At 39.9% G+C, this 7021-nt stretch overlaps 1 pseudogene; it reads right to left on the reverse strand.

Moving 5' to 3' along the window:
• Positions 1-4037: 4037 nt before the first annotated feature.
• LOC102816695 lies at positions 4038-4705 on the reverse strand (annotated as a pseudogene).
• Positions 4706-7021: the final 2316 nt, after the last annotated feature.

The following is a 7021-nucleotide window of genomic DNA, read 5'->3' on the forward strand; positions in this document are numbered from 1 at the left end:
ACAATATATTTACTGCTTGCCTCATATATTAATTTTATTATACATTGTAAATGCCCATGTTAATCCATTTCATACTTTTGTATATCTAACATGTATTAAACTCCCATATTACTTTGTGTTGTAAAATAAATAAAGTGAATGGAAGAAAAAAAAATTCATGGAGAAATGGAATTAAAAGATAATGGACTCTTCCACAAACTTTTTGAAGCCCCTTCATAGTTTTATTTTTATTTTCTACATGTTCATTGCGATTACAAAAAAATGCAGTAGATTTTTGTTGTTGATTTAGTATCCTGTGACTTTCTTGAACCCATTTGTTGGTTCTGGGAATCTTTTGTAGATTCCTTGAGATTGTCTAAGTAGACCATCATGTCATCTGCAAACAGGAAAAATTTTATTTCTTCATTTTCCATTTGTATGTGTTTTATTTTACCTTCTTGCTTCATCTCACTGGCTAGAACCTCTAGTACTATGTTGAATAGGAGTGGTGAGAGTGACATTGTCTTATTACTGATCTTAGGTTAAAAAAAAGAAAAAAAATCTTTCACTATTAACCATGATATTAGCTGAAGGTTTTATAGGATTGTTTTGTAAAGTTGAGGAAACTCCCCACTGTTTCTAGTTTGCTGAGCATTTTTATCAAGAAGTGTTCACTTTGTCAAGTGATTTACCTGCATCAATTATATGATTGTTTAATTTTTCTTCTTTAGCTTGTTAATATGATGAATTATGTTGATTGATTGATGATTATTGAAACAGCCTTGTATCCTTGGTATATAATTCTTTTCATATGTTTTGTATGTTTCTGAATTCTATTGGTTAATATCTTGTTAGGGATTTTTGCATCTATATTCATGATAGGCAGTCTGCCAGAACAGCTTCAGTGGGGCACAGGGGCAAAGACTGATTGTGGTGGCTGGAAAAGTTAGTGTAATTGGTCTGTAGAGGATTTTAGTTGATAATGGTTTGGTGGAGCTGGGAATATGATGACTGTAAGGAAAAGATTACATATAGAAATGTTAGGGAGTGAAGAGTACAGGCAGATTCTGGGCCTGGAGACTACAGAGAGAGACCCAGTGGTAGGATATAGGTCTTGAGCAGGAAATTAGACACCTCTCCCTAGGATTTCTGGGAAAAGAGAGTGTAACAGAAATTATAGTGATTTCTGAGGGCTCCTTCCCTCAGAATGCTTGGGAAAAGGGGTTGTATACACAGGGCTGAAGGAATGTGGAGATCTGTATGGAAATGGGAGAAATACCCTCTGCTTACCTCTTTAAGGAGTAGTTGTGGCAATGAATCAGAACTTCATCTAGGTCCAAGACCAATTTTTGTTTATTGTTTTTTGTTGTTGTTCTTTTTAAGAAAGATTAATGAGGACCACAGTTAGGGCAGATCAATATGGGCACTCTTCTTTGGTAGCACTCAGAATTGAGGCAATGTCAGAGACCCTTAAGGTCAAGTTCCAGTCCTGCCCAGCACTGACCAGGAGAGGTCTTTGATTCCGTTCTCTGCTGAGCCAAGGAACCATTGACTATCTACTTTGTAATCAGCGGTTCACAGACTTAGTCTCAGACCAATTCTGTACAGTATCTTCCAGAAAATAGAAGAGAAGGTAGCAATTTCCAGTTCACTTACAGTTCTTTTATCAAAACCAGACCAGGACTAGTTTCTGTCCCTTCTGAAGTAATTCTTTTTCCTGGTGCCATCATTGTGTGTCCCTCACACAGGACACTGCTCTTCTCGTGGGGTCATGCTAACACTCAGGGAGCTGTTTTCTGTTCTTATTGTAGCTGCAGCCGACTCCGCTGGATCCAAAGCATCTTGACCCAGAGCAGCAAGTCTCGACCAGATGGAATCCTCTGCATCCTAGGTCAGTGTTTTTACATAAGATGGGACTTGGGGCTGGGACAATCTGGCTTCGTTTCCAGGGAAATATTAATAATAGTCTCACCGTGAAATAAATGGTAAGTCAGTCTTTTTCTCCCTGTTCTTGTTCCCATGTAATCTGTTGCTGTTTTAATGAAGCTGGGTGAGATTACAATAAGATCAGGAGCCTCTACCATGGGACAAGCACTTCATATATGGTATCTCATTTCTTGTCACAACAGCCTTATAAGGAAGAGTGTTACTCCTCTTTCACAGATGAGGAACCTGAGACTCTGGGAGATGAAATGGGCTTGTTCTGGTTTACAGGGTAGAAAGATTGGGCATGTATTTGCTCTTTTAAAATTTCAAAATGAATAAATTTAAATGAAAAAAATTCATGAAAATATAATGAAAAGCATTTCGTAACCATGCCAGGTACCCAGTTATTCCTCAGAGATAACATTGTCAACCACACCTTTTTTTCTTCTTTTTATGTAAATGGCAACGTGTTTTATACAGTGTTGTTAGCCTTTCATTTGTTTGTTTATTTTTGCCCCATTTTAACAATATATCGTAGAAACTTTTCTATATCAGACTTAGATTGATCACATTCTTTATCTTTTACTGTCATTTCTGTTACCCAAGGCTTAGTCCGGGTGTCTTTGTGTGGTGCTGTAGGATAAGTGTTTGACCTCAAGGTCGATTTGAACCACAAGGTTGGCAGTTCAAACCCAGTAGCCGCTCCTCAGAAACCTTATGCAGGGTTGCTATGAGTTGAAATGGACTTGACATATACCAACAACAGTAACAATCCTGGTGTGATGCTGTAGGGTAAGCCCTGAACTGCAGGATGGGTTTGAACTGCAAGTTTGGTGATTCAAACCCACTAGCCACTCCTCAGAAACCCTATACAGGGTTGCTATGAGTTAGTACCAACTCAACGGCACTTAACAACAGCAACATACTGAACATTTTAAAAGTGTAGCAAGAGGTCTTGGCCTTAAGTAGGCCGCAGCTGGAATCTTCTGTTTTCACTTGGCCTTTGCTGACTCAAAGCCTCTGCATGCTTCCACTTCTTTGTTTTGCAGCATTGCTACCTAAGCATTTTACTGTCTCAAGGGACTTTTGTACCAGATCATTTCAGGAATTACTGGCCAGATTACCAATTTTGGCAGATGGGTGACACAAACAGTTAAGCACTCAGCTACTAGATAATAGTTTGGTGATTGTAATGCACCTAGGGTTGCCTTGGAAGACAGTCCCGGTGATCATTTCTGAAAGGTCACAGCTTTGAAAATCCCATAGAGCAGTTCTACTCTACACATGTGGGGTTTCCAGGAGCTAGAACTGACTCAACAACAACCTTTAGGTTGAATGTCACCAGGTTGGCCAGGTCAGGTGATACCAGTGTAGCAATTTATGTAGCTAGAACCCTTAGAAGGGGCCTTGCTATTGATAGATATGCCCCATCCACTGGTGATAAAATTATGTAGCCCTTTAGCTTTGAGTTCTAGGTAGAGCCAAGCCATTCCTGCTTTTGATTAGTTTTCACCTCTCCTTCATGGAAATAAGGAGCCCTTGTGGCACAGTGGGTTAAGTATTAGGCAACTAACTGAATGGTCAACAGTTCCAACCTACCAGCTGCTCCACTGGAGACAGATGAGGTGGTCTGTTTCAGTAAAGATTTGCAGCCTTGTAAACCCTACAGAGCTGTTCTACTCTGTCCTATAGTGCTACTGAGTTGGAACTGACTCTACAGCTGTGGGTTCCGTGGAACTGCTGCATGAGATAGAACAGGGCTGTGCTGTTTTGACCTTAGCTGAGAAAGAAGTCCTCCCACATTAGATGTTTCCTGTTACATGCAGCCCCAAGACCCGCCTTCACTTTTCTGTGGTCTCAATGACTAGTGCCAATTCTCTCCGAGGCTCCAGCCAAATTTCCATTCTTGGAATTCTTCTGCCTCACACAGATAGCTACCCACTGCTCTGGACATATCTCTCTTGCCCATATCCATCTGTAGCTCTGGTTCTTCATAGATACCTAGAAACCAGGTCGTACATATGTCTGAAGTATTGAGAAGTAGGAGTAAAGATAGTATTATTTCATTTCTTTCTTTTTTTTGTCTTTCAAAGTTTTATTTAAATGCAACCATTCAGGATGAATTTTAAATCTTAACTGAAAGCAGCCCCAGCCATAGACTGCACATAGTCTTCAAAAGCAGTGATCTGTTCCTCCAGCATATATGTGCCAACTTTATCATCTTCAACCACACACTATATTTGAAGTTTTTTAATTCTGTATCCCACTGGAATGAGATTAGAAGAGCCCCAGATCAAGCTGTCTGTTTGAATGCTTCTAGTACACTCTTCCATTTTGGCTATGTCTGTCTCATCATCCCAAGGTTTCACATCGAGTAAGATGGAAGATGTGAACATGCGCAGGTTTTTGGGCTGTCTTTGACTCATACTGTGCAGGGCGTTCTTTTAGCCTCTTCACTTCTACACTTTTCCTCTTCCTCGTCAGATCCAAAGAGATCCATGTCATCATCATCCTTATTGTCTGCGGCTCCCCTTTCTGTGGTGTCTTCCACATTAGTGGGCCCTTAGTTGCCCAAAGCTTTCTTTACTCCTGGCAAGCTGGCCTTTTCCTTTTCATAAGACTTGATGTGATTATACCAACGTAAGGCATGACACAAGTCTGCAGGTGGTGGGCCAGAGATTGCTTTAAATACTGCCATGTCTGCTTGTGATGGCACATACCCCTCGATGTAGCTCTTGTTGGCTAGGTAATCATTGAGCACCTGGAGGCCGGCAAGGGTTTTCAGGTCTCAGAAACCCATGGTGTCAGTTGTATCAGGAGCTGGGTGACAGCAGAGGAAAGGAGGGCAGGCAATGAATGCCAGGAGAGCTGGGGAAAAAACTATTTCATTTCGTTTTGATTTGTTTCTAACCCAGCCCCACTAAACTGACCATTTGTAGGTTATGTTCCCCACTGCACCCAGCAACCAACACAGTGCTAGGCCTCAGGCCTCATAATTATTTGTGAAATGATGGGTGTGTAGTTCCATTCTCTTCTTTGGGTTCAACTCACCTTACTCTGTCTTTATCTGATCCCATAAATTTTGGTAAAGATCTCTTTGAGAAATATTTTTTTACTCTATTCTATGGTGTCCAGTGAGTAAGCACTTAGCTGCCAACCAGAAGGTAGGTAGTTTAAACCCACCAGTTGCTCCACAGGAGAAAGACATAACGGTCTTCTCCCTTAAAGATTTACAGCCTTGGAAATCCTCTGAGGATGATTCTACTGTGCCCTGTAGGGTTGCTATGAGTCAAAATTGACTCAGTGATAATGGGCTTGGGATGTTTTTGGTTTATTCCTAGAATATCTAAGAGTATTCCAAGATCTTTAATCAGTCAAGTGGAAGGAATTTGACCATATTTTCTGGGGTTGCTTTTTGAAAATTAACAGTGCCAGTAATCTATACCTTTTGATTGTCTAAACTACATAAAATTTTGAGTTCATCTAAGGACATTAATGCTGAGACCTTTTTATTTCATAGAGAATTGCCTAGTTTGGTTTCAGCTAAGAATTCAAAGGTCTGAGCCATTGCCTTTAACCTGGCCATCAGGGTTTTGCTGAGCAGGAGCAAATGATTTAGGCTCATTTGTTCCCCAGCATACAGTACAGCTAATCAGAGCCCTCTTTGCTTTGCAGGAATCGATAGTAGGTACAATGAAGGCTGCAGAGAGCTGGCAAATTACCTTCTGCTTGGTTTGTATAATCAGAATGGCAGTGATTTTGAGAAAACAGGGTTTTCTGAAGAGGTTCTAGATGGTAAGTACATATGGTAAACTCAACATGTGGGGGAGGAGTGTGTGGTTATTTCTTTGGGTTCTTATTTCTTAGTCTTTATCTGGGAAATTTTAAATAGTCCAATGCTCCAGCAAATTTTTTGCCTTCTTTTTTTTTTTAATGTTTTATTGTGAATTATATGATAGTTTACATGGGAGAACTTTAGTTTTACATTCATTCCATTGTATATCATCTCATTGCCTTCTTAATAATAAAAACAATTTTTTTTCTTTGCTGTTTATTTTAAGTAACATCCTCCCATTTGGTCACATTCTAGACAATAAGAGTAGAGACAATTAGTTTTCAGAATGTATTTACTGAGTAATGAAACTTTAGGGGAAAAGTAAATACAGGAATCAATCTTGGGCTTAATATTTTCTTGGCAAGGTAACTTGCTTTTGTTTTTAGTGCCCACTACCTCTGCTTGCTGGGAGGCTCGGATTGTGGGCTGCTGTCCTTTGAAAACACTTAGAGTTGTTAGTCAAGTATGAGCCTGCAGGCTAAGCCTACAAGAAGACTTCATGTGAATTCTTAGCTTAGAATAAAGACTCTTTGTCCTGCTATGTCTTTGGGAATTGTTTTCTATGTGACTTTAATTCATGATGATGCCTATAATTACAATGCAGGCTTTCTGCTTGCAATCCCCTTGCCTCAGCTATGAGACACTCTTTCTGTGTTGATGCTGCTGTGGGCTGTTACCCAGGAGCTATCTCTGATATCACATACTTAGCATCATGACTTGTCTGCCAGATGGGTCAGGAGACACAGGAATAGAGAAATAAAACTAGGCAGAAGACAGACAGCTCTTGTGAAGCAGCTGGAGGAGGCATGAAAGCAAACATCTGATGTTGAAATAATCTATGCAGGAGATTTTGCCCCACACCCCTAGGAACATTTGGCAGTGTCTGGAGACATTTTTTATTATCCCTACTGGGGGAGGGGTGCTATTGGCATCTAGCGCGTTGAGGCTGTGGGAGGCTGCTAAATATCCTACAGTGCATACATAGAACAGCTCCCAACAATATACAGTTACTTGGTCTAAACTGACAATAGTGCTGAAATTGAGAAACCCTGGCCTAGTGTATGTGAAAACTCTTCTCTTGGAAGTCTGTGTCCTTTCAGATTGATTAAAGATTTCCTTTATATTAGGAAATGCAGAAAGAGTAGGCTGAAATTATTCCTTGCTTTAAATTGGTTTCAATCCAAATTTGGTTTCAGATTTTGAATTTTTAAAACTGCTCCTAACTCTGAATTGTAGAATGAAAAACAATAAAATATGGGTTTTGTTTTTTTAAAAAATGTT

Source organism: Chrysochloris asiatica, unplaced genomic scaffold, assembly GCF_000296735.1.
Source record: "Chrysochloris asiatica unplaced genomic scaffold, ChrAsi1.0 scaffold00304, whole genome shotgun sequence".
Classification (NCBI taxonomy): domain Eukaryota; kingdom Metazoa; phylum Chordata; class Mammalia; order Afrosoricida; family Chrysochloridae; genus Chrysochloris; species Chrysochloris asiatica.